Below are 5,113 nucleotides of genomic sequence, written 5' to 3'. Positions count from 1 at the left end.
CTCTCAAGGAGTGTAGACTGAAGAGTGATGTTGGCCAACTGTCCAACTACCAACTCTATACCTGCTCTGGTCATCTCCTCAGCTAACTTGTCAGATATCTGCCTCTAACTAAACAACTGTCTTGGGCCTTTCCGACTCAATGCATCAGCCACTACATTAGCCTTCCCAGGATGGTATAGGATATCGCAATCATAATCCTTAACCAACTCCAGCCACCGCCTCTGGCGCATATTCAGGTCCTTCTGTGTACTAACTCCACGATCCCCCAAAATCAAGTACACAGGCTCGCAGCATATCCTCCAATATCTGAATCATCCTCTCAAACTGCCCATCCATCTGAGGATGATAAGCGGTACTAAACCGTAACTGCGTGCCCATAGCCTTCTGCAGACTCTCCCAAAACTTGGAGGTGAAGGTAGGGTCTCTGTCGGATACTATCGACCTCGGAGCCCCATGAAGTCGAACAATCTCCTTCACATACAACTCAGCATACTGCTCCACAGTATAAGTTGTCTTAACAGGCAAAAAGTGGGCGGACTTGGTATACCTATCCACAATCACCCACACCGAGTCATGCTGTCCCGCAGTTCTTGGTAAACCAACCACAAAGTCCATAGTAATATCTTCCCATTTCCATTCTGGGATCCCCAGAGGCTGCAACAACCCTGCTGGCCTCTGGTGCTCAGCCTTAACCTGCTGGCAAGTTAAGCACTTAGCCACATAATCCACCACATCTCTCTTCATGCCCGACCACCAATATAGAGCTTTCAGGACCTGGTACATCTTCGTCGTACCCGGGTGCAAAGAATAGGGTGTGGTATGTGATTCATCTAAGATCTCCCGCCGAATATCAGAATCCATCGGAACACAAATCTGACCCTTGTACTTCAGTAATCCCATCTCTGAAATAGAAAAGTCCTTTGTCGTTCCGACTAAGGCACTCTCCCAATGACTTCTCAACTGAGAATCTTTCCCTTGCGCTTCCTTGATCCTCTCAAGGAGTGTAGACTGAAGAGTGATGTTGGCCAACTGTCCAACTACCAACTCTATACCTGCTCTGGTCATCTCCTCAGCTAACTTGTCAGATATCTGCCTCTAACTAAACAACTGTCTTGGGCCTTTCCGACTCAATGCATCAGCCACTACATTAGCCTTCCCAGGATGGTATAGGATATCGCAATCATAATCCTTAACCAACTCCAGCCACCGCCTCTGGCGCATATTCAGGTCCTTCTGTGTAAAGAAATACTTTAGGCTCTTATGGTCGGTGTATATCTCGCACTTCTCACCATAAAGATGATGCCTCCAAATCTTAAGTGCAAACACCACCGCTGCCAACTCCAGGTCATGCGTAGGATATCTCTGCTCATATTCCTTTAACTGTCTCGATGCATAGGCTATCACCTTACCAGCTTGCATCAACACGCATCCCAAACCCTGCCTAGATGCATCACAGTAGACCACAAACTTTTCATTCTCTGTCGGCAAGTTAACACTGGCGCAGTAATCAATCGCCGCTTCAGTTCCTTAAAACTATTCTCACACCTGTCCGTCCAGACATACCTTGTCTTCTTCTTTGTCAGTTATGTCAATGGCGTAGCTATCCTGGAGAACCCCTCAACAAACCGCCGATAATACCCTGCTAAACCCAAAAATCTTCTCACTTCAGAAACATTGCTCAGTCTAGGCCAATCCCTGACCGCCTCAATCTTACTTGGGTCAACCAGAATCCCCTCCTTACTGACAATATGGCCCAGAAATGTAACTTGTGGCGACCAGAACTCACACTTACTGAACTTAGCATATAACTTATGCTCCCTCAACCGCTGTAGAACCAACCGCAGATGATGCTCGTGCTCCGCCTCTGACTGAGAGTACACTAGGATATCGTCGATGAATACAATCACAAACTTGTCCAGATAATCCTTGAAAACCCTATTCATCATGTCCATGAAGGCTGCCAGGGCATTGGTTAATCCAAAGGACATAACCAGGAATTCATAATGTCCATACCTCATTCGAAAAACGGTCTTTGGTATGTCCTCCTCTTTAATCCTTAACTGATGGTAACCTGATCGGAGATCTATCTTGGAAAACACTGTTCTTCCCTGTAGCTGATCAAATAAATCGTCGATCCTAGGCAGTGGGTACTTGTTCTTGATGGTTAACTTGTTCAGGTCCCTATAATCAATACACATCCTAATGGACCCATCCTTCTTCTTAACGAACAACACTGGAGCACCCCATGGTGAGAAACTTGTTCTGATGAATCCCAAATCAAGTAACTCCAGCAACTGAATCTTCAACTCCTTTAACTCCGCCGGAGCCATTCTATAGGGTGTCCTAGATACGGCTCCGCTCCTAGTACCAACTCTATAACAAAGTCAATCTCCCGCTGTGGCGGCAACCCTGGCAGATCCGCTGGAAACAAATCTGGAAACTCACACACCAATCTAGTCTCACCCGGTCCAACCGACACCACCCTAGAAGTATCCACAACGCTTGCCAGGAATCCTATGCAACCATCCTGCATCAGGTCCCTAGCTCTTAAGGCTGAAATCATTGGTACACGCGGTCCACTAACTGACCCCACAAACACAAAGGGTACCTCCCCTTCTGGTTCAAAAGTCACCATTCTGCGCTTGCAGTCAATCATTGCCCCATACTTTGATAGCCAATCCATTCCCAAAATCATGTCAAAATCATCCATCTCTAACTCAATCAGATCAACAGACAGTTCCCTACCTTCTACCTCTACAGGCAATGCTCTAATCTACTTCCTAGAGACTACCAATTCTCCTGTTGGCAACAAAGTCTGAAATCTCCTAGCATATACACCACTAGGTCTACAAAGCTAATCTATCACTCTAGCATATACAAATGAATGGGTAGCCCCTGAATCAAACAATGCAGTATACAAAGAACCAGCACTAGAGATCTGACCTGTCACAACTGAGGGGCTAACCTCCGCCTCAGTCTGTGTCAAAGTGAATACCCTGGCAGGAGCAAGACTGTCACTCTGTTTCTGCTCCTCCATCTTAACTTGAGGGCAGTCCCTCTTCAGATGATTGGCACTCCCACAAACAAAGCAGGCCCTGATCCTGCACTCACCCTGGTGTCGACGCCTGCACCGCAGGCACATTGGAAAACTCCTCCAGTTTTCATTGCCACCCTGACGGCTAGTGGAAGCACCCTGTGCCCTCCTATCTGAACTGGGAGGAACAAAGGAATCTGGGGCCTTCCTTTTCTGCTCACTAGAACCCCCACCACGACTTAACCCAACAAAAGGAGGCACTGTCCTCTTGGCATCGCGCCTAACTGCACTATCCTTCCAAATCTGATCTTCGGCCCTTTCCGCAGTAAGGGCCTTGTCCACAGCTTGGCCATAAGTAGTAGTCTCTGGATCCAGGGTAATATTCACATCGCGGGCGATCATAACATTTTATCCCCACACGAACCTATCCCTTCTTGTCACATTAGTCGGCACTAGATCTGGTGCAAACTTCGCCAATCTATCAAACTTTATCGCATACTCTGCCACTGTCCATCGATTTTGGGTCAAGTTGATAAACTCATCAACCTTCGTAGCTCGTACTGCCACACTGTAGTACTTCTCATTAAACAAGTTTCTGAATTCCTCCCAAGTCATAGCTGATACATCCTTTCTCTGAACCACCACGTCCCACCAAATGCGGGCATCCTCTCGAAACATGTGGCGAGCACAGGCTACCCTCTCATTCCCTTAAACTCTCATAAAATCCAGAATTGAGGAAATCATATTCATCCACTGCTCTACCCGCAGTGGGTCTGATCCACCCTCGAAGGTGGGAGGATACTGCCTCCTAAACCTCTCATACAAAGGTTCCCACTTACTCTCCATAGCAGACTGAACTGGAACTGGCACTGGCACTGCAACCTGCTGCACTGGCAGCCCAGTAACCTGAGGAGGGGCCTGTTGCCTCAACTGTCGTAACTCTTCCTCTGTTCGCTGTAGTCTTGCTTCCATCTCAGCAAACATCTCTTGCCAATTATGTGGGGCAGGTGGAGGGTCCTGACCCTGGTTGTCATGCTCGGCCCTACTGCCGCGGAGTCTAGCTAATTATCGAGGCATCTCAATAAATATGCCTGCAACCAACGACGTGCTCATCAGGCATGATAACAACACCCAAAAACCACCTCCCAAACATATTAACCAACCACAAATAATAACTCATTTAGCATACAACACACAACGGGCCTTGCCCTAGCATCATGCATATGTTAACTCATTCATCATGCTCTATATAAAATAAGCAGGCAATTAGGGCATTCAAACACATATTCAAACATATTGGCCAATCTTACGAACCAACCCTGAGTTGAGCCTGTCACTGACAGCGTATGTACATGTTCGGTCAATCTCCAGAACCAATAACCTTGGATCGCTCTGATACCAAGTTGTAACGCTCTACTTCCTTAGAGTCGTTACTAAGTGAGTTTAAAAACGTGCTTTCAACTCGCTAATTGAGGTTTTAGGTCAAAAAGTGTAATTAAGCCATAAACAAAGGAAAAACTTTAGAATTAACTCCATAGCATTGAAATTCATAAAAGTTTAACACCTGGGATCCCAAAATACAGTTTAGAAATATTTACAACATAAAAATTGAACCAAGTCGACTAAACGAAAAAATCTAAGTTAATTTACAAACATTTCCCAAAATCTCTAGCTGTGGCAGCCAGGCTGGCCAAACATGTACACGTCGCCTCACGCCTGCTACACTCATGGTTGGTTGGCCTTCTCTTTACCCTTACCTGCACCACAGAGCATCTGTGAGCCGAAGCTCAGCAAGAAAACCCACAAGCAGATAACATATGCAACACACAAATCAAGCATATAAACAGACCACTAATAGGCTAAAAAAATTCGGCCTAGCCGTCCCAGGCGTTTACCAAGCCCTGGGTTCGCAAACCATGCTGTGAGGATATCCAAGATATCCTTTTAGGGACCCGCCCTGGCAAGTCGCACTCCACGTGCTCAACGCTGCTCCCGACCCCTTGCCGTACTCGGCCTTGCACTCAACATGCCTAACGCCGTTCCCGGCCCTTTTTCATTCCCGGCCTACACCGTTCCCGG

This window comes from Humulus lupulus, chromosome 2 (genome assembly GCF_963169125.1).
Source record: "Humulus lupulus chromosome 2, drHumLupu1.1, whole genome shotgun sequence".
NCBI lineage: Eukaryota > Viridiplantae > Streptophyta > Magnoliopsida > Rosales > Cannabaceae > Humulus > Humulus lupulus.
This window is presented reverse-complemented; position numbering follows the sequence as displayed.